Source organism: Schistocerca piceifrons, chromosome 1 (genome assembly GCF_021461385.2).
Source record: "Schistocerca piceifrons isolate TAMUIC-IGC-003096 chromosome 1, iqSchPice1.1, whole genome shotgun sequence".
NCBI classification, from domain to species: Eukaryota; Metazoa; Arthropoda; class Insecta; order Orthoptera; family Acrididae; genus Schistocerca; species Schistocerca piceifrons.
In genome coordinates this window covers 1,140,634,790-1,140,658,843 of record NC_060138.1, presented here as the reverse complement: position 1 = coordinate 1,140,658,843, position 24,054 = coordinate 1,140,634,790, and the positions used below count along the sequence as shown (strand labels likewise).

At 43.3% G+C, this 24,054-nt stretch overlaps 1 protein-coding gene and 1 non-coding gene across 2 annotated transcripts in view; one reads left to right on the top strand and one right to left on the bottom strand.

Moving 5' to 3' along the window:
* The window catches only part of LOC124778452, a 637,672-nt gene that overhangs the window by 196,204 nt on the left and 417,414 nt on the right, over window positions 1-24,054 (bottom strand). The gene's annotated exons all lie outside the window — the stretch shown is intronic.
* Trnas-uga lies at window positions 5,472-5,546 on the top strand. Its single transcript has one exon. It is a non-coding gene; the product is annotated as a tRNA-Ser (tRNA).

Here is a 24,054-nt window from a genome sequence, read left to right as displayed (position 1 = left end):
TGAGCTCTCGCCTGACACCACTCAAGTCGTAAATGGCATTCGTTTGAGCTCAGTGGCACGCACGCTACAGGGTGTCTGGTTCGGAGCTGTCGTTGAAGTAACCGATTTATAACAGTTCGTTGTGTTGCTGTGGTGCCAATATCTGCTCAAATTGCTTCCGGAAATGCAGTACTGTGCGACAGATCCATAATGCGAACACGAAGGTCTTCCCTCCCCGTGGCGCCGTGTGTGTGTCGGGAGCCTGGTCATCTTGCAAACATTCACTCTCTGACCACCGCTACCAGCATCATGCACAGTGGCTACGTTCCTCCCAAGTCTTTCTGGAGTATCGCATAAAGAACATGTAGCTTTTCATAGTCCTATTACACGACTTCGTCCAGACAGTGGCCGGCCGGTGTGGCCGTGCGGTTCTAGGCGCTTCAGTCTGGAACCGCGTGACCGCTACGGACGCAGCTTCGAATCCTGCCTCGGGCATGGATGTGTGTGATGTCCTTAGGTTAGTTAGGTTTAAGTAGTTCTAAGTTCTAGGGGACTGATGACCACAACTGTTAAGTCCCATAGTGCTCAGAGCCATTTGAACCAAGCTCAGTGAGGTGTTTATAATGACGTCTTTGTCGCCATAAACGCAGTCTTGACTGACATCAACTTACCACATCCAGGCAACATCAACCCATGGAGTATACACTGGGATGTCTATGGGTTTATTCCAGGGGGGGGGGGGGGTTTATAGAGAGTCGTGCGAAATACTTTTGAACACAGTTTTCTCAGTAGTGTGTAAAGGTAGGATGAAGCAAACAGCTTGGTGGAATGACACAGTCAAGGCAGCCTGTAAAAGGAAAAAGAAGGCGTATCAAAAATGGCTACATACTAGAACTCAGGTAGACAGAGAAAGTTATGTTGAAGAAAGAAACAAAGCCAAACAGATAATTGCAACATCCAAGAAGAAATCTTGGGAAGACTTTGGAAACAGGTTGGAGACTTTGGGTCAAGCTGCTGGAAAACCATTCTGGAGTGTAATTAGCAGTCTTCGAAAGGGAGGTAAGAAGGAAATGACAAGTATTTTGGACAGGTCAGGAAAACTGCTGGTGAATCCTGTGGATGCCTTGGGCAGATGGAGGGAATATTTTGAAGAGTTGCTCAATGTAGGTGAAAATACGATCAGTAATGTTTCAGATTTCGAGGTACAATGGGATAGGAATAATGATGGAATTAGGATCACATTTGAGGAAGTGGAGAAAATGGTCAATAGATTGCAGTGCAATAAAGCGACTGGGGTGGATTAAATTAAGTCGGAACTCATCAAATACAGTGGAATGTCAGGTCTTAAATATCTACACAGGATAATTGAAATGGCATGGGAGTCGGGACAGGTTCCATCAGACTAGAAGAAAGCAGTAATCACACCAATCTTTAAACATGGAAACAGAAAAGATTGTAACAACTACAGAGGTATCTCTTTAATCAGAGTTGTGGGTAAAATCTTCTCAGGTATTGTTGAAAGGAAAGTGCGAGTATTAGTTGAGGACAAATTGGATGAAAATCAGTGTGGGTTTAGGCCTCTAAGAGGTTGTCAGGACCAGATCTTTAGCTTACAGCAAATAATGGAGAAGTGTTACGAGTGGAACAGGGAATTGTATCTATGCTTTATAGATCTAGAAAAGGCATATGACCGGGTTCCTAGGAAGAAGTTATTGTCTGTTCTGCGAGATTTTGGAATAGGAGGCAAACTTTTGCAAGCAATTAAAGGTCTTTACGTAGATAGTCAGGCAGCAGTTAGAGTTGACGGAAAATTGAGTTCATGGTTCAGAGTAGTTTCAGGGGTAAGACAAGGTTGGAACCCGTCTCCACTGTTGTTCATATTATTTATGGATCATATGTTGAAAACAATAGACTGGCTGGGTGAGATTAAGATATGTGAAAAAATAAGCAGTCTTGCATATGCGGCTGACATAGTTGTGATGGCAAATTCGATTGAAAGTTTGCAAAGTAATATTTCAGAGCTAGATCAGAAATGTAAGGACTATGGTATGAAGATTAGCATCTCCAAAACGAAAGTAATGTCAGTGGGAAAGAGATATAAACGGATTGAGTGTCAAATAGGAGGAACAAAGTTAGAACAGGTGGACGGTTTCAAGTACTTAGGATGCATATTCTCACAGGATGGCAACATAGTGAAAGAACTGGAAGAGAGGTGTAGCAAAGCTAATGCAGTGAGCGCTCAGCTACAATCTACTCTCTTCTGCAAGAGGGAAGTCAGTACCGAGACTAAGTTATCTGTGCACTGTTGAATCCTTCGACCAACTTTGTTGTATGGGAGCGAAAGCTGGGTGGATTCAGGTTACCTTATCAATACAGTTGAGGTTACGGATATGAAAGTAGCTAGGATGCTTGCAGGTACTAGTAGATGGGAACAATGGCAGGAGGGTGTCCACAATGAGGAAATCAAAGAAAAACTGGGAATGAACTCTATAGATGTAGCAGTCAGGGCGAACAGGCTTAGATGGTGAGGTCTTGTTACACGCATGGGAGAAGCAAGGTTACCCAAGAGACTCATGGGTTCAGCAGTAGAGGGTAAGAGGAGTCGGGGCAGACCAAGGAGAAGGTACCTGGATTCGGTTAAGAATGATTTTGAAGTAATAGACTTAACATCTGAAGAGGCACCAATGTTAGCACTGAATAGGGGATCATGGAGGAATTTCATAAGGGGGACTATGCCCCAGACTGAACGCTGAAAGGCATAATCAGTCTTAAATGATGATGATGATGATGATGACAGTTTTCGGAGAACTTTCTTAAGCAGCTAGCTCGTCACACTACACGCAATGGAAATATCTTAGACCTTATAGCTGCAAATGGGGTGGATCTTATCGAAAATGTCGGTACAGAAACGGCGATTACCGATCATGATGTCATTATAGCAACTATGATTAAGAAAGTTAATAAATAAGTCAAGAAGACTAGGAGAGTGTTTCTTCTAGATAGAGTAGATAGGCAGTTATATTAGCAGCTGGCGTCACATAGTTCCAGTAAGATGGATGTAGAGGAATTATTGGCAAAGTTTAAGTTGATTGAAAATACTGATCTGGAGAGTTATGTTCCTAGTAAGTGGATAAAGGATGGAAAAGACGCAGCGTGGTTTAATAACGAAATTCGGCGGATACTGAGGAAGCAGAAGCTGTTGCACTCTCGGTTGAAAAGGGAACGTGCAAATGACGACAAGCGAAGGTTAGAGATTCGTGTGTCTGTAAAAAGACCTGTGCGCGAAGCATTCAACAACTATCATCGTCACACCTTATCAAAAGATCTGTCAGAGAACCCGAGGAGATTTGATCCCTCCATTTAGCCACTTGTTGACCAGTCTGGTGTGGCAGTTGAAGATAGGAAAATGAAAGCCGAAGCTTTAAATTTTACGTTCAAGAAATCAGTCACACAGGAGAATAGCAATAGCATACCGTCATCTGACCATCGGACAGCCTCCCGTACGGACGATATAGTAACAAAAATCCGTGCCGTAGAAAAACAACTGAAAGATTTGAAGGCAAATAAATCATCAGTTTCGGAAATCGATTTTACAAACAGTACTCTACGGCCTTGGCCCCTTACCTAGTTTCGCAGTGGTTAGACACTGGACTCGCATTCGGGAGGACGACGGTTCAATCCCGCGTCCGGCCATCCTGATTTAGGTTTTCCGTGATTTCCCTAAATCGCTCCAGGCAAATACCGGGATGGTTCCTTTCAAAGGGCACGGCCGACTTCCTTCCGCGTCCTTCCCTAATGCGATGAGACCGATGACCTCGCTGTCTGGTCTCCTTCCCCAAAACAACCAACCAACCAACCAACCTTACCTAGTTTGCATTTTTCTTGAATCTCTCGCCCGACACAAAGTCCCAAGCTACTGGAAAAAGCCGCAGTTGACTCCAGCATATAAGAAGGGTAAAACAACGGACCCGCAAAATTACAGACCAATATCTCTAACTTCGGTTTGTGCAGAATCCGTGAACATATTCTTAGTTCGAAAATAATAAACTTTCTTGAGACCAAGAAGCTTATGTCCACGAATCATCATGGTTTTAGAAAGTATCGCTAGTGCGAAACACAGCCTGCCCTTTTCTCACATGATATACTGAGAACTATGGACGAACGGCAACAGCCGGCCGGAGTGGCCGAGCAGTTCTGGGCGCTACAGTCTGGAACCGCGAGACCGCTGCGGTGGCAGGTTCGAATCCTGCCTCGGGCATGGATGTGTGTGATATCCTTAGGTTAGTTAGGTTTAAGTGGTTCTACGTTCTAGGGGACTGATGACCTCAGAAGTTGAGTCCCATAGTGCTCAGAACCATTTTTGGACGGGAACAGGTATATTCCATATTTCTGAATTTCCGGAAAGCATTTGACACGTTGTCCCATTGCAGGCTGTTAACGAAGGTACGAGCAGACGGAATAAGTCCACAGATATGTGAGCGGCTCGAAGTCTTCTTAAATAATAGAACCCAGTTTGCTGTCCTCGACGGCGAATGTTCGTCAGAGACAAGGGTTTCGTCAGGAGCGGCCCAGGGAAGTGCGATAGGACCGCTGTTGTTCTCTACACACATAAATGATTTGGCGGACAGGATGGGTAGCAATCTGAGGTTGTTTCCTGATGATGCCACGATATACGGTAGGGTGCTGAATTTGAGTGACTGTGTGAAGATACAAGACGACTTAAGACAACATTTCCAGTTGGTGTGATGAATGGAAACTAGCCCTAAATGTCGAAAAATGTAAGTTAATGCGGATGAGTTGGAAGAACAAACCTGTAATGTTCGGATACAGTATTACTAATGTCCTGCTTGACACAGTCAAGTCATTTAAATACTTGGGCATAATGTTGCAAAGCGAGATGGGGTGGAATGAGCATGTGAGAACTGTGGGAGGGAAGGCGAGTAGTCGACTTCGGTTTATTTTGAGAATTTTAGGAAAGAGTGGTTCACCTGTAAAGGAGACCGCATACAGGGCGCTGGTATCACCTATTCCTGAGTGTTGCTCGAGTGTTTGGGATCTGTACCTGGTCGGGTTGAAGGAAGACACCGAAGCTATTCGGAGGCATACTGCTAGATTTGTTACCGGCAAGAAACTTCCTGGCAGATTAAAACTGTGTGCCGGACCGAGACTCGAACTCGGGACCTTTGCCTATCGCGGACAAGTGCTCTACCAACTGAGCTACCCAAGCACGACTCACGCCCCGTCCTCACAGCTTTACTTCTGGCACACAGTTTTAATCTGCCAGGAAGTTTCATATCAGCGCACACTCCGCTGCAGAGTGAAAATCTCATTCTGGAAACATCCCCCGGGCTGTGGCTAAGCCATGTCTCGGCAATATCCTTTCTTTCAGGAGTGCTAGTTCTGCAGTGTCCGCGGGAGAGCTTCTGTAAAGTTTGGAAGGTAGGAGACGAGATACGGGCAGAAGCAAAGCTGTGAGGACGGGGTGTGAGTCGTGCTTGGGTAGCTCAGTTGGTAGAGCACTTGCCCGTGAAAGGCAAAGGTCCCGAGTTCGAGTCTCGGTCCAGCACACAGTTTTAATCTACCAGGAAGTTTCATATCAACGCACACTCCGCTGCAGAGCGAAAATCTCATTCTGTTACCGGTAGGTTTGAACAACACATAAGTTTTACGGATATGCTTCAGGAACTCAAATGGGAATCCCTGGTGGGAAGTTGACGTTGTTCTCGAGAAACACTACTGAGACAATTTAGAGAACCGGCATTTGAGGCCGAGAGCAGAACGATTCTACTGCCACGGCATTTGAGGCTGAGAGCAGAACGATCCTACTGCCGCCAACATCCATTGCGTGTAAGGACCACGAAGATAAGGTACGAGAAATTAGGGCTCATAAGGAGGCATATAGCAAGTCGTTTTTTCCTCGCTCTGTTTACTAGTGGAACAGGGGAGGGAATGATTAGTATGGTGCTGGGTACCCTCTACCATGCACCGTACCGTGGCTTGCGGAGTATCTCTTTAGATGAAGATTTAGATTTTATCTGGACAACGTTCAAAAGAATGTGACCGACATTTTACGGCCCTACCAGCTGAAGGTGTTCAGCGCTGTTATCAAGACTGGGGCAAACGATCCGCTGATGTATAGCTGCAGAAGGGAACTATTTTGAAGGAGACGGTATTGTTGTTTGAAAAAATTAAAAACTTTGATAGATAAAAAATCCAGCCTCATTACTTTTCTCTCACTCATCGTGTGTGGAAGATCTCAGTAGGGGAAAGGGGTTTATCGTTGGAACGAGCTGGCTTTGGAAGAAGGAAGATTGATGGTTGTGGGGAGAGGGAACGGACGCACGAAAACGAAAGGAACATGGGCTTGTGGGGAAAGTGAGGCGCCAAGCGAATGCGCCGGTGTTTACTTGATGGAAGTTAGGCTGGCAAGAGCGGTTAGCTTCGTGCACGAAGGAAGTAAGAGGCACGGTGACGCACAGCCGACGTGTCTCAGGTGCCTAGATACGTGAAGTGTTAAGGCAGCTGTTGGGTTAACGGAAAATTTACAAAAAGCACTGTCATCATTTTGATCGAACATTGACTTATGGTGCATCGGTTCAAATGGCTCTGAGTACTATGGGACTTAACATCTGGGGTCATCAGTCCCCTAGAACTTAGAACTACTTAAACCTAACTAACCTAAGGACATCGAACACATCCTTGCCCGAGGCAGGATTCGAACCTGCGACCGTAGCGGTCGCGTGGTTCCAGACTGAAGCGCCTAGAACCGATCGGTTACTCCGGCCGGCGGTGCATCGGTATCACGTTGGTTATCCTTTTGTTTAAAGCCATCTCATCTGTGGATAGTTTAGCCTTTAACTTAGAGATTAAATAGTTGTTTGAGTCTGTTATACTAGAGAGTTTGATGAAGTGTGGGCCATCACTAATTACGGAATTATTTGATGCTCATTTGTGCCTGGTTGTTTATTAAGCACACTGTTGAAAGCCGTTTTCGGAGACTGTAGTGGTTGCAGTCGAAGCTACTTGCCTTCTAAAAATCGTCTTTGTTTCTGGTCCTTAATATTAAAATGTTTGAGGTGTAAGAGCTGACAGTGTCTGGTATTTATGTGGACTGAGGTAGACGGACGGAGACATCTGGAACAGCAGTCGTGACACAATCAGACGTTCCATTTCTAACTCTATCAGAACCAGTATTAGTGAACAATAAGATCATTTGGCTACCATTGAGCCTTTTGCAAGTCCTAAACAGCATTTATTGATTCACTTGTATATTGTAATGAATTTGAAGTTTTTGTAATTGATTTGGGTATGCATTTCCGCTTCGTGAGTAATTGTGGAATGGGAGCAGTTGATAGCTGGTTTCAGTACGATTAAGGTAACTGAAATTTATTAGGAAGAACACTAATTGAAAGTGAAGTTAAAAGCTTCTGGGTTGTCAGTCGCATCGACGTTTCGACCCCTAGGCAGGGATCTTGTTCTGGATCTTCGGTAAAATGAAATGATCGTATGGCATTGTTGGCCGGGACGCCCCATGTGGGGAAGTTCTGTTGTGGCGTAACAAGACAGCTACGCCACACTGATGTAGCCGAAAGGCACGCGTAATCTCACTTAGGCTAGATAGTGGTCTGAAACAGGATACGTAATGAATGGTAGCAAGAAAAGTACGTAGCTGCTATAATACTTAACTTTTAATTTATCCTTGTTGTATACATCGTTCCTTGATGATACAAGTGAGACTCTATCTTAAAATGGTTAATGGCGCCTTGCTAGGTCGTAGCCATTGACTTAGCTGAAGGCTATTCTAACTGTCTGCTCGGCTAATGAGCGATGCATTCTAACTATCTGCTCGGCTAATGAGCGATGCTTCGTCCGTGTAGTCGCTAGCAACGTCGTCCGTACAACTGGGGCGAGTGCTAGTCCGTATCTCGAGACCTGCCTTGTGGTGGCGCTCGGTCTGCGATCACACAGTTGCGACACGCGGGTCCGACATATACTAAATGGACCGCGGCCGATTTAAGCTACCACCTAGCAAGTGTGGTGTCTGGCGGTGACACCGCAAGTTCGATCTTCGGTGTCCACTGCTGACTGAACACTGTTAGAGACCAGTATCACTCTCTCTTATAAAGGCGAGCTTTCTCGTGCCTGTGCAGAAGAAGTGAGATTACTGGGCAAAATTCTTATGGCTGCCATTGGTGGGCCATCGTTATTGGTTAGAAAGGGCTTTTCCCGCACTTATGCTGGAGATGAGTTATTGGTTAAGATTTCTTCTGATGCTAACGGTCAGCTATAACACTGGGTAGAAGCGAAACTGACAGAGCAACAGAGAGGAAACGTTTACCCGAAGTATTGTCGCCGCAGAAGTGACTTGTTTGTGTTGCTCGCACGCCACGGCTGCGTATTCACTTCCTCGATGGCGGGGAACCACGATGCCAGAAACCTGTAGCCGTCCTCTCTGTTAGTCACACGCGTTCTTAGAAATTTTGAGACGCTTTCCAGACTTCCCTTCTATACAACACACGTACGTTGTTCAGACAAATGTCAAGGCCACAGTCCTTCTGATGTTCCGCTACCGCTGATGTCACACCCTGATTCAGCCGGGTGTGGCGGTCTTGCTCCTTAATACATTGCTTAGCAGTTCTCCTCGTTTCTCCTATACGCACTTCGCCGCAGCCACACTTTATTTCATAGGAGCCCGCAGTCTGGAGGCAGTTAGGTGCACCTGGTTCTCGTCGGAAAAAAGTCTTTTATTTTGCTTTGACAGAAGAAAGAGGCCTGACCACCATTTTTAAGGCTCCAATCCCTCAGTTGGTAAAAACGGAACACTTACACGATCGCTATATTGACCGTATGTCTGTGTGACTGTTAAGAACCCTTTTTCTCAGGAAAAAGTCAACGTGATTCGTTGAAATACATGTCACATACTGTGGTCTATGGGCCCTTGACGGTGTAAAAAATTGAAGCTTCTAAGTTAGTGCAATCAAACTATACCGCCATTTATATCAGACATCTTAATATTAGCAAACTCACTCACCAAAACCCATAGGTTACTTCCCTTGGGCCTAGAATCCTGAAATATGGCGAAAAGGAAGGTTTCACAGTACAGCCAAGAGAAAAATCCTAAAACTGTAAATTTGAAATTATGTCACACGAAAGAGAAATTTGTCATTTCTTATCTCACTGTTTGTCTGTCCGTCCGTCTGTTAAGACCCCTTTTTCTAAGGAATGGGTAGACGGATCAAATGAAAATTTGTGTCACATACTGATGTCTATGGTCCTTTGGCGTTGTAAGAAACTGAAGCTTCTAAGTCAATGCAACCAAACGTGAGGTCATTTAGGTCACACATTTTGATGTAATATGACTCATCAAAACCTATAGGGTATTTCCCGCTGGCCTTGAAACATTAAATTTGGCAAGAAGCATGGTTTCACAGTACAAATAAAGGAAAAAAAATTCTAAAACTGTTAATTTGTGTTTGTATCACACGAAAAAATTTATATCTTTTGTCATTTTTTATCCGAAGTCAAAGTTGAACTTAAACGATCAGTAGCGTAGTCAGACTAGTCAGCAAATGTTTGTTTCACGTACAGCTTGAAACGCCATAGCTGCATGCAGTAGTCGCTCCTGGATGTCTGATGACGCATATCAGCAATAAAATCATTCCTGGACTGATGTTTGACTTTTACCATCGCGACCGAGTCAGCCTGAAAGTTATAATAATGGTCGCCTGCCTCCTGCTTGATTTATGTCAAACTTAAGTTATTAACATTAAAACGTTCTCGAAAATCTTGAAATAACTGGGACTGCCATCTTGCCAGTATCAATGCCGATAGCATGCAAAAACTGTCTAGATTATCAAGTACCAGAATGCTTGAATTGCCTGTATACATAATTAAGTTTGCACGGGACCTTCACTGTGCGAGTCCTACTTGCATCTGGCCAACTGTTTTTCGTTAGAATTCTGCTTGTGCGGTCAGTGGATCGTGGAAAGAATTGCCCATCAGTATTGGTATGGTAGTAGAATGACTTTTTTTAATATTGGTCTCCTTAAAGGAAAAATTTCATTAGAAGTCTTTACGCTGTGTAGGATAATTGTATTGAGTACTGCTGTCGGGTTAACTGTGATGAAGTTTGGTGATTACGTAATTTTGAGAAAACGGGTTCAGCAATGAAAAACAAATATCCAGGCCTTCTAGGAACCGTTCGTACACCAGACAATCTCGGAACTGTTCGAGCTACAATCATAAGAAGCCCACATTGTTAAATCCGTCGTTATGTATCATTTTTACAGCTGCATACACAAATGTTCCAAGTACATTGGTATAGCACTTGCATTATCATCGAAAAAAGTTGCAAATTGTCCAGGAACTGAAACACAACGACCACCTAACGTGACGGCAATTCTCTGAAGTAACGGTTGAAAAGATTAACGATGACAGTGCGTTTGTTAACAATCTGTGGAAGTCGGACGAAGCGCTTTTCCATCTTAAAAGTTCGTTAATAAATAAAATTTTCGTTATTGGGCACAAGAAAATCGTACTCAGCTACATCAACGTCCACTGCACAGTAACAAAGTTACCGTGTTGTATACTGTGTATCACTGTACTGTTATGACTACGAGAATGGCCTTGCGATTACAGTACGGTGCTTCACTATGCTTGAAAGACTTGTTGCACAAGAAGTAGGCACATTTCCACAAATTTTTGACATCGGCTGATTTCAGCAGCACGTATCAACGTCACCCACAACTCGAATATCAATGGTTGCTTTACACCACTTATTTGGCAAATGTACAATATCTAGGAACGGTGATATTCCATGACTTTCCAGATCCCTTGATCTGTAAATCTGTCAACGTGAGAGTTATTCCTGGCGGGTCATCTTATGAACAAAGTGGACCGCAGTCGACAGGGTACAACAAAAGAATTAAAAACTAATACCCGAGAAGCAATTGTCGAAATTCCTGTCGAGATATTAAGACAAACGTCGGCCGGAGTGGCCGAGCGGTTCTAGGAACTACAGTCGCAGGTTCGAATCCTGCCTCGGGCATGGATGTGTGTGATGTCCTTAGGTTAGTTAGGTTTAAGTAGTTCTAAGTTCTAGGGGACTGATGACCACAGCAGTTAAGTCCCATAGTGCTCAGAGGCATTTGAACCATTACGACAAACCATGCACAATTTATCTGATAAAGAGCCTGCAGGAATGGTTGCGTTAAACTAGAGCTCACCTGCTAGATGTTTTGTTCAAGAAACAAGTTTACGTTATATATTCTGAAACTACGTGGTTTGTTCCATTAAATGACATAAATTTAATTAAAATTATTTTTCTTAACAATATTTAATTTTTTTGATTTCCCGTTTCTATGAATCACTCTGTCAAAAGACAAGGCATCCAGTTCTATGGATTGCGGTTGGCATACCTTCTAGTTGAAAGTAAGGAAACCTTACAGGCTCTATTGAGAGGGGGGGGGGGGGGGGGAGCGTGGATAGGCGAAGCGCAGAATTCTTGTTAAGGATAATCGAATTACGTAAGGAAGTTATGAGAAACAGGTAAATAGAGGACGGAAACTAGCTAAACCTCCGTACTGGGTATCATTCCTACTCAGACGTGGGCGTGGTTGCTTGTGCATGTTTGCATTTAGGCTCCTGGCATGGCGTACCACACTGTCTTATTCTACTGCCCAGCTGCTGCAGATTCTTTCCATCCAGAAGAAGGCTGCTGCTATTGGAACTTTAACACTTAGGAGTATTTCAGTTTTATTTTTATTTATTTTCGAAGTATATTTTTCTGATGATGCCTTGTTAAAGGTTTCTGTGCCCTTTGCAGTATAATACTGCAGTATCATCCCCAAATCTAAGCATTTTTATATTTTTACAGTTCCATAACTCGATCGTTAAAAATGGAACTCTTAATGAATCACCTTGTTGTCCGTCCGTGTCTCTGTCTGTCTCAGGAATGGGTAGACACATCAAGTTGAAATTTATGGCTCATATTAAGGTCTAAGGTCCCTTAGCGGTGTAAAAAATTTAACTTTCTAAGTCAATGCAATCGAAAGATATGCTCATTTATGCCATACATTTCGATACTCGCAAAGTCACGAAAATCTATAGGAGACTTCCCATTGACCTAGAATTGGCAGGAAGCAGTGTTTCACGGTACATGTATTCGAAAATTGTTAATTTGTAGTTTTATCATACGAAAAAAATATTTTTGGTCACTTCCTATCCCACTGCCTGTTTGTCCTGTTAAGACCCCTTCTTCTCAAGAATGGGTAGTCTTTTACCTTGCCTATATCGATATCGATAACAGGCAATAATCGCCGATATTCCTGGGATGGATGAACTAAACTCCACCGGAAAAGGCCTTGGAAGGCCCAATGATTCCGACCGGCCGCCGCGTCATCTTCAGCCCACAGGCGTCATTGGATGCGGATATGGAGCGGTACGTGGTCAGCATGTGATCTGACGGGAAATCGGTGTTACCACTGAAGCAAGGCCGTTGGCGTCTGTATACACAATTAAGTTAATACGGAACCCTCCATAGGCGAGTCCTACTAGCGCTTATTCAGAATAATTTCTGTCTATAGTTATTCCTTCAACATATGTAAATTTGCAGTATCCTCAAGCTACACACGGTGTTTCAGAAGTGATGGTCGCTTTTCAGGGATAAGACAGAGATGATCATTTGAAACCAAAAAAAAAAAAGTAAACATGGGCTCTAAAACGCATAGCTTAAGAGCTATGTGCAATTCTTGGTCTTCGATACTGTGAAAAAAAATCTCTTCTAGTGCAAGCTCTTTGCTTTCCATGTTTTTGGAAATGGTAGTATGGACCAAAACAAGAAAAAAGTGTCCAGTAAACTTGTGCTCTAAAATGCATACCTTAAAAGTTATGAGTACATGTTCATTAGAAGAGTTGTGTTTCAAAGGTTTGAATATGAACAAGTGCTTTTTGATTCCTGTAGAGCTGATGGTTTATCTTCCCCATTGGGTGGCCCAACTCATTGAGTATTAAAATTTGCATCATTTTAGATCACTTTATATTGTCGAAAGCCTTTTCTAAATCAATAAAGCCTGGAAATAATGGTTTATTAATTCTGAGTATTTTTTCCACACAGTATTCTGAAGCTAATTATTGTTTCGCTAGTTGTCCATATTTCCTAATTAGATTAATTTTGTTTGATATTATGTTGCTTTGATCTTCGTCAGTAGAGCTGTAAACCCCGTATTATATTCCATTTGCCCGGATGATACGCGAAGAACACAGCGAGTGTGGGGACGTCTGTTGTGCCGAACGTGTGCCGCGTGGAGCCCAAGAGGCGGCAACAGCGGCGCGCTCCGCTGAGGTCTTGGGGTCGATACCGGCCGCTGCATTTCGGGACGCAGCGCGCAGGGGGAGCCTCTGCCCTGGCCTTGATCTCGTCTCGAGGCTAGATCTCTGGCTGGGGCTTCTCAGAGGAGCCGCAAAAGCGTTTGCTAGCTCCTACTTCTACTCCTGTTTTCTAATTACTGGCGCGGAGTTAATGGTCTTCTTTTACTCGGCAATGCAGATACAGACAACTGCTGCGATAATGCAATTTGTAATAAGATTTATTATTTTACTCGTGGCTGTAATTTTCAGCAGCTGTAGCGTATATTTCGGAATAAAATTCAGTTGTCAGTTACAAATAAATATTTTATTTTGCTTTAGTGATTTCAACAAATTACTGTGTCATCTTTAGAAGCCTACAGAATGACGGATATTATAAATTTTTAGACCTTGGCTATACAATTACTTGAAGTATAAGAATTATATTACAGAAACTAACATAGCACTGGTTCAGCAGACGTCAATATCTTCTTCACAGAAGCATAATGCCACGATGTGTCAAAAAAAAAAAAAATGTACGTATTGTGGGTGATTACTGTAAACACAGATTGACATTATAAGTAACTGAATCACATCCCTGTTCGTATTAGCACATAGAAAAGCACTATATATATGAAAAAACCATGGCAATATAATTATAATGTACAAAAGGTATGGACTCATTTTCACATTTTATAAAAGAAGTTATGCAATCTAAATACTGTCAGTTTTAATGCAAGTTAATGATTAAAAAATCTTTTAAATTTGTGTGGGAATGTTTATATATTTTAGATTCTTCTACATTCATTTTTTAGCCCTATATTCAAAATTTTTATGTTAAACAAGGATGGAGAAGAAAGGAAGTGTTTCTCCATTTTGAGATGTTCTGCAAAAGTTGACATATATGAATTATCACAGTCTTTGTTGAGCAAGTGGTCACGAAACCGGGTCTTGTACGTCCTCCCTGTCTATTCTGCATAAAAAACTCAGTGATTATACACACCCTAGATTTGAGAAATTTGTCAGTTACAGGTTTACCATTACGGGTAAAGAGTACCGGATAAAGAGTACCTTCGTGGCATTATTTGTGGTGAAGGACGCATTGATGTCTTACTTTAAAAGTTGCCTATACAATATGAACTGTCAACTGGAAATGGGATTGTAGAGTGTTTCATAACAGTAAGGCCTTTTTTATTGAGTGCAGAGGAATTTATATTCTTGTTAGTTTTTCTGTAAAGTTTTTGTACAATTCTTGCTTGATATCCTTTTTCGATTGTTTAAGTTATTAAGCCCTGTAGCAATAGCAGATGGGGATGGGGGCACCTCAATAATACGGCCGAACAGGGTGTGAAAGAACGCTACTATGTGCTAAAAGGGGCGACAAGAGCGGGCATGAACGTTGTTACCTGTTGTTCTGGGTTCCTTGAAAATGCAAAGTTAATTCTACCATCAACTGAACATAGTTTCAAGTCCAAAAAAACTCAGTTCATTATGTTGGTTTTCTATATTAAACGTAAATTTAATTTGGGCAGCATCTCTTATAAAATGTGACAACTAACGCATCCCATTTATACATTAGAACTATGTGCCATGTTTTTTCCCAAATGTATTGTATAAACTACCTATATGTACATATATCTGATTCAGGTACTGTAAATTGTCAGTCTGTGTTTACGACAATCACATACAATATACATATTTTTGGACGTATGATGGCATTATTCTTCTCTGAAGAAAATATTGGGATCTGCAGTACCAATACTAAGTAAGTTTCTGTAATATACTTCTTATACTCCACATAAATGTATAGCCAAAGTCTAAAGATCTATAATATTACTAATTTTGTAGGCTTCTGAAGATGACAAAATTTGTTGCAACCAGTAAAGTGAAAAAAAAACGATTGTACAACTGATGACTGGATTTTATTCTTAAAGCGTAATAAGATATTCATAATCATTAGACCATTTTGAGATAAAGTTTTGGGGCAAGTGCTCTTCCAAGTCGTTTGCTGTCTCTGACAGAATTACAATGTTATCGGCGAACCTCAAAGTTTTTATTTCTTCTCCATAGATTTTAATACATACTCCGAATTTTTCTTTTGTTTCCTTTACTGCTTGCTTAATATACAGATTGAATAACATCGGGGATAGGCTGCAACACTGTCTCACTCCCTTCCTAACCACTGCTTCCCTTTCCTGTCCCTCGAGTTTTATAACTGCCATCTGGTTTTTGTGCAAATTGTAAACAGCCTTTCGCTCCCTGTATTTTACCCCTACCACCTTCAGAATTTGAAAGAGAGTATTCCAGTCAACATTGTTGAAAGCTTTCTCTAAGTCTACAAATGCTAGAAACTTAGGTTTGTCTTTCCTTAATCTTTCTTCTAAGATAAGTCGTAGGGTCGGTATTGCCTCACTTGTTCCAATATTACTACGGAATCCAAACTGATCTTTCCCGGGTTCGGCTTCTACCAGTTTTTCAATTCGTCTGTAAAGAATTCGTGCTAGTATTTTGCAGCTGTGACTTATTAAACTGATAGTTCGATAATTTGCACATCTGCCAACACCTGATTTCTTTGGGATTGCAATCATTATTTTCTTTTGGAATCTGAGGGCATTTCGCCTGTCTCATACATCTTGCTCACCAAATGGTACAGTTTTGTCAGGACTGGCTCTCCCAAGGCTGTCAGTAGTTCTAATGGAATGTTGTTTACTCCCGGGGCCTTGTTTCGACTTAGATCTTTCAGTGCTCTGTCAAACTCTTTACGCAGTACCATATCTCCCATTTCATCGTCATCTACATCCTCTTCCATTTCCATAATATTATCCTCAAGTACATCGCCCTTGTATAGACCCTCTATATACTCTTTACACCTTTCTGCTTTCCCGTCTTTGTTTAGAACTGGGTTTCCATCTGACCTCTTGATATTCATACAAGTGGTTCCCTTTTCTCCAAAGGTCTCTTTAATTTTCCCGTAGGCAGTATCTATCTTACCCCTAGTGATAGGTGCCTCTACATCCGTACATTTGTCCTCTAGCCATCCCTGCTTAGCCATTTTGCACTTCCTGGCGATCTCATTTTTGAGACGTTTGTACTCCTTTTTGCCTGCTTCATTTACTGCATTTTTATATTTTCTCCTTTCATCAATTAAATTCAGTATCGCTTCTGTAACCCAAGGATTTCTACTAGTCCTCGTCTTTTTACCTACTTGATCCTCTGCTGCCTTCACTACTTCATCCCTCCAAGCTACCCATTCTTCTTCTATTGTATTTCTTTCCCCCTTTCCTGTCAATTGTTCCCTTATGTTCTCCCTGAAACTCTGTACAACCTCTGGTTTAGTCAGTTTATCCAGGTCCCATCTCCTTAAATTACCACTTTTTTGCAGTTTCTTAAGTTTTAATCTACAGTTCATAACCAATAGATTGTGGGTAGAGTCCACAGCTGCCCCTGGAAATTTCTTACAATTAAAAACCTGGTTCCTGAATCTCTGTCTTACCATTATATAATCATCTGATACCTTCTAGTATCTCCAGGCTTCTTCCATGTATACAACCTTCTTCATGATTCTTGAACCAAGTGTTAGCTATGATTAAGTTATGCTACCAGACGGCTTCCTCTGTCATTTCTTACCCCCAATCCATATTCACCTACTACGTTTCCTATATATATAAAGTATTGTCCGTGATTTATGCATATTCTGTCACTATGTTTATCACAGATTTAATACTAAATGTGAAGGATTTTTTTAGGAGTAATGTAATCTGTGGAAGTGTTGTATAGTTGCCGGGCCCTGTACACGTTCTATAGAACTGTAACAATACGCAAGGAAAATCTAGAGGGAGGTACCTTCGCGTTACGAAGGTAAAAGAGAGCCAGTGGAAAACGTGGAAGGCCCGTGGAGAACGCTCCAATTCAGAGCAAAACACCAGTCAGTAGTCAGCCGTCATAGTGGACCCGTCTCGCACCGATTTCTTTTTGAATCCTCTGTCTTCTGACTGGTTTGATGCGGCCCGCCACGAATTCCTCTCCTGTGCCAACCTCTTCATCTCAGAGTAGCACTTGCCACCTACTTTCTCAAATGTTTGCTGGATGTTCTTCAGTCTCTGTCTTCCTCTACAGTTTTTACTCTCGACAGCTCCCTTTAGTATCATGGAAGTTATCTCGTGGTGACTTAACAGATGTCCTGTCATTCTGTGCTTTCCTATTGTTAGTGTTTTCAACATGTTCATTTTCTTTACGATTCTCCGCAGAACCTGTTCATTCCTTAGCTTATCAGTTCATCTAATTTTCAACGTTCTTCTGTAGCACCACATCTCAAATGCTTCGGTTCTTTTCTGTTCTGGTTGTCCCACAGTCCCTCTTTCTCTACCATACAATACTGTGCTCCAAACGTACATTCTCAGAAATTTATTTCTCAAATTGAGGCCTATGTTTGATACCAGTAGACTTCTCTTGGCCAGGAATGCCCTTTTTACCAGTGCCGTCTGCTTTTGATGTCCTCCTTGCTCCGTCCGTCCTTGGTTATTTTGCTGACTAGATAGTAGTATTCCTTAATTTCATCTAGTTCGTTACCATCAAGTTAAATAAAACTTAGGACGGGGTGTTACTATAAGAGCGCAAGATTTTAATTGCACGCCATTTTGGCTCTGACGTTTACATAGGTCGATGGTTGTGACAGGCCGAGACAGGCTAGAGTCACTAGAATTGAGCACTACACGATATGACAAGGCGTAAATAGTGTTAAACACTACTATCAAAATGGGGAAAATTTCTTTGCCACGATTCCTACAGCACGCCAAATACTGGGTTTAAATAATGTTCCAGTTTCATCAACCATGAAAAGAATAAACACAGAATTCGAAAGTGTCGGTTCAGTTGTTGCTATTGTTGTTGTTAAACACACGACGGTAGCTCTTTGTGATCGTTCAGAAACGAACATCCTGACAGCGACAGGGTGATCGAGAGGTCAGGGACCTTCATTCTTTGCCGTGTTCTCACGAAAGATTTACATCTACATGCTTGCAAAATCCAATTGGCTCAACAACTTTTACAGACAGACCACGCACACCAAAGACAGTTTACCAACTGAATCACTGGCCAAGAAGAAATGTACGCCTATTTTGTGGACAAAATAGTCTTCAACGACGAGTCCCATATTCACCTCGATGGCTTCGTTTGCAGGTAAAATTGACGCATTTGTGTCTTAGAAAATGCGCGAATGAATAAAAGAATAAATGTACCGCCCCGTGTCACTTTTTGAAGTGCATTGGGGTCTGGAGGTATCAATGGCCCACTTTTCTTTAAAAACTAGGCAGGTACTGTGTGAACGGTAATTGGTGAATGTTATAGCTACATGATAACCCAATTCTTTGTGCTTTAATTGGAAGGAATTGCTTTTCAAGACATGTTGCTTTAGCAGGATGATGCCATTTGTCGCAGCGCCCGTGAAACATCGATGACTCATTTCACGCCCCTGTCATCTCCCGTTTTGCTGATATACGTAATCTGCAGGTAGATCTTCTGAAATTGCTGTGTTAACGAAACACTCCGACATTCATCAAAAACCATTATTGAATATTTCGGCAGAAGAATACGCGTGTGCTACAAAAGCTATGGCTTACATTTACCTGATGTGCTGTTCCATACAAAATTCCGAAATGTCTGCATTATAAATCAATAAATACTCCAATGCTTTGCTACAAAAATGTGAATGTTCTATGGCGTTGTTGGCTGCTGTATCCCGCTGGGTGCATTCAGATACTTGTCGGAAAGTGTGTACTTTCTCCACGCACATTGGTCCCTTTCCTTGTGGACACGTGAGAGCTGCTTCATATGTAAAGTTAAAATCTTCTGGGTTGTTAGGCCGCATCATATTTCCTTCTAAAATAATCGACGTTTCGATCCCTCTGCTGGGATCTAGCAATAGTGGACACCGAAACATCCTGAAGAAGTTCCCAGCAGAGGGGTCGAAACGTCAATTACTTTAGAAGGAAATATGACGCGCGCTAACAACCCAGAAGATTTTAACTTTAGTGATAAAGGCCACGAAAGCCTGCAGACTTACATAAAACTGCTTCATATGTGTTCAGCGCGGAATCGCCCCGTATGTAAAGACTTTTACAGGCGCCGGAGCCTGTACCTCTGACGCCCAGTAGCATCATCGGATGACGTTTGCAGACATGGATTCCTATTCAAAATATTCTTTAAGAACGTCCTTCTGAAAGTCCTAGACGTTTGTAACCCGAATTTCCGAACATCCTGTACACAATTTCTAACTTTAATACTTGGTTATTATGTTAAGCTTTTAATGAGTGGATTATGAAGGTGTTTAAATTTTTAAATTCGGTCAGTATTAAACATAATATTGGAACTAAATGTTTGTTTGCCCTGGAAGCCATTAGACAGAGACGCCTGCGACTTGAATCAGGTGATAGTTGAGTAATATACACGCATATTGCGGCGCTATGGACGCAACTAAACAGGAAATACATAGATGGCCTATTCCTTGTAGGTGTTCGTGGCGCAGTGTAAAAGTTTGAAGTTACTCTGGCCGCCGGAGTATATGTATTTATGTAGATGTATGGTCAACATCGAGTTGCAGAGTCTCCGGTGGGTGGAGGCCTGGCGCCCTGAGAGGAGTGGGGCAGAGAAGTAGGGGGGCGGGGGGCGGGTCTGATTGGTGGTGGGGGTGCCTGATTGGTGGTGGGGGGGATGAATGCTGGTATGGTCTGTATGGCCTGTTGTCAATAACCTGAGGGCCGTTGTTACACGTCACCTGGCACACAGTTTGAATATCAATACTCGTCCATTGTCTGGGGCCCCCCTTCTGAGTTCGACTCTAGCCGCGTAGGTCATCCACACTATTGTCGACAGCTCAATGCTAACCCTGTACCTAGCAGGGTGCATCTCCGTAACGCAGTGAACTATACAATTTCCCTGCCGGAACTGTCACACTTGTAACGTGGAGATCTCACGTAAGTGATACTTCTTCTAAGATAGAAACGAAGATGAATGCACTGATATGTATGGCCGGGACATGTTGACGAGTTTAAGTGAAAGAAGTGTGCCCACCACGTATTGGACTCTTCCGAGATCAGTCTGGTCTTATGGACGTATATTTTACCAGGAGATTCGATATTCAAACTCGACAAACTTCAGTGTCGCCGTAATCTAATACGCACCGGACCCATACTGTCCACAACTACAAATGCTCGCCTTGTTTAGGCAAGGGACCATGTAACATTTCACTTTTATTTTTAAGACACCAATGTAGGAATCGAAATTTTTTTTACGATATATTTTATTACGATGTATAACAAAGCAGCGATGTACATTTCTTAACTCGCTGATCTAGCAGTTGTCCTCTCCACGAAGACGCGGACATTATCAGAGATTGATTCTGGTTAATTGTCCATAGCAGATTGACGCTTCTTGTAATGAGGTTAGCCGCCATTTTGTGAAAGCGTTATATGATTAATCATTACTGCGGCGTCTAACGTATTTAGCATACAAGTAGCTTATGGGAGTACTCGTTGGCAATCGACAACCTACAATACTCTAAAGAAAATTAAAGGAAAGGTAATTGAACCTTTCTCTTTATGATTTAATAGTCACTACTCATCCCCTCATATTTCACAGAATGACCCGCCAGCCAGTGGCGAGTTTGTGCAGAAAGCATACTGTTCTCGTATCTCGTAATTTCAAGAGCCACGGTCGTAATAATAACATCAAAGGGACTTCAAACTTAACTTAATATTCATTTATTAAATCTCAAACGACGTACGAGAACTACCACAGAGTATCAGAGAGGAGAACCTGCGAATAAAACCACGTTGACGCGAATCTAAGAGACAGGACACTCCTTAATCAACAGGTTTATGGAATATTATTCTGACACTGAAAAATGAATTTTGCTGGAAACAGCAGAAAGCCACTGATCATAAAGTCGCTCGATTGGCATACGAATGGAATACGAAATCTTAACGGAACTTGTAGCCCCATTCACCTACCTTAATGAAAACGTGCTAAACTTCTACACTCCTGGAAATTGAAATAAAAACACCATGAATTCATTGTCCCAGGAAGGGGAAACTTTATTGACACATTCCTGGGGTCAGATGCATCACATGATCACACTGACAGAACCACAGGCACGTAGACACAGGCAACAGAGCATGCACAATGTCGGCACTAGTACAGTGTATATCCACCTTTCGCAGCAATGCAGGCTGCTACTCTCCCATGGAGACGATCGTAGAGATGCTGGATGTAGTCCTGTGGAACGGCTTGCCATGACATTTCCACCTGGCGCCTCAGTTGGACCAGCGTTCGTGCTGGACGTGCAGACCGCGTGAGACGACGCTTCATCCAGTCCCAAACATGCTCAATGGGGGACAGATCCGGAGATCTTGCTGGCCAGGGTAGTTGACTTACACCTTCTAGAGCACGTTGGGTGGCACGGGATACATGCGGACGTGCATTGTCCTGTTGGAACAGCAAGTTCCCTTGCCGGTCTAGGAATGGTAGAACGATGGGTTCGATGACGGTTTGGATGTACCGTGCACTATTCAGTGCCCCCTTGACGATCACCAGTGGTGTACGGCCAGTGTAGGAGATCGCTCCCCACACCATGATGCCGGGTGTTGGCCCTGTGTGCCTCGGTCATATGCAGTCCTGATTGTGGCGCTCACCTGCACGGCGCCAAACACGCATACGACCATCGTTGGCACCAAGGCAGAAGCGACTCGCATCGCTGAAGACGACACGTCTCCATTCGTCTCTCCATTCACGCCTGTCGCGACACCACTGGAGGCGGGCTGCACGATGTTGGGGCGTGAGCGGAAGACGGCCTAACGGTGTGCGGGACCGTAGCCCAGCTTCATGGAGACGGTTGCGAATGGTCCTCGCCGATACCCCAGGAGCAACAGTGTCCCTAATTTGCTGGGAAGTGGCGGTGCGGTCCCCTACGGCACTGCGTAGGATCCTAGGGTCTTGGAGTGCATCCGTGCGTCGCTGCGGTCCGGTCCCAGGTCGACGGGCACGTGCACCTTCCGCCGACCACTGGCGACAACATCGATGTACTGTGGAGACCTCACGCCCCACGTGTTGAGCAATTCGGCGGTACGTCCACCCGGCCTCCCGCATGCCCACTATACGCCCTCGCTCAAAGTTCGTCAACTGCACATATGGTTCACGTCCACGCTGTCGCGGCATGCTACCAGTGTTAAAGACTGCGATGGAGCTCCGTATGCCACGGCAAACTGGCTGACACTGACGGCGGCGGTGCACAAATGCTGCGCAGCTAGCGCCATTCGCGGCCAACACCGCGGTTCCTGGTGTGTCCGCTGTGCCGTGCGTGTGATCATTGCTTGTACAGCCCTCTCGCAGTGTCCGGAGAAAGTATGGTGGGTCTGACACACCGGTGTCAATGTGTTCTTTTTTCCATTTCCAGGAGTGTACTTAAACCTAACTAACCTAAGGACATCACACACATCCATGCCCGAGGCAGGATTCGAACCTGCGACCGTAGCAGTCGCGCGGTTTCGGACTGTAGCGCCTAGAACCGTTCGGCCACTCCGGCCGGCAATGAAACAGCAGACAACTTTGCCAAGTAAGCAATAAATTTAGTCTAAATCCTAACTGAGGCATTTCCTTGCCAAGAAATTCTGAGTTTAATCAATGGAAAACGAATGGGATTCGACCAAGATGACCGGCCTCGTCATTATCTCGTTGCATTACTCGATTACTGATTGGGAGCAGACAACACATAACAACGGTTACGTCTACGCTCTTTAATCATGTCACGATTTCCAACGTATCTATTCCGAACGGGACTGAAGGAATCTGTATTTTAAGGTTTATGCGATGAATAACGAGGCGTGAACTGTCTACTATTTTCGTGCACCAGATACAAGAGTGGTGTCACGTTTCGACCATGGATATATACCCTGTTTCTTTTGGAAACAGCAGTTAATGAAGTGCACAGTAGAGTAATCATTGCAAATAACACAGAGACACCAACATACAACCGGCACGCCTCAGGGCCGACATAAAGCAACAATGAACTAACTAAAAAAACATGTAGTCACCTGCTTGTAAGAGACGCTGGAAGTGGTGGCCATTGGCATCCAGGCATCGCTGACTTCGTGTGATGACGCTGCCAGCAACACGCTGCAATTCTGCAGGCAGGCCTGATGTTGTTAATTTCTCAACCCCATTTTTTTGAGTCATCAGTCTTCTGACTGTTTGACGCGCCCCGCCAAATATTCCTCTCCTGTACCAACCTCTACATCTCGGAGTAGCACTTGAAACCTACTTGCTCAATTATTTGCTAGATGTATTCCAATCTCTGTCTTCCTCTACAAATTTTGCACTCTATAGCTCCCTTTAGTAGCATGGAAGTGATTCACCTGATGTCTTAACGTAAGTCCAATCATCCCATCCCTTCTCCTTGTCAGTGTTTTCCACATATTCCTTTCCGATTCTGCGCAGAACTCCTGCTTCGATTCTCTTCTGTTCCGCTTTTCCACAGTCCATGTTTCACTACCACACAATACTGTTCTCCAAACGTACATCCTCATAAATTTCTCCCTCAAACTAAGGCCTATGTTTGATACTAGTATACTTCTCTCGGACAGGAATTCCCTCTTTGGCAGTGCTAGTCTGCTTTTGATGTCTTATCTCCGTCCATCATTGGTTATTTTGCTGCCTAGGTAGTAGAATTCCTTAACTTCG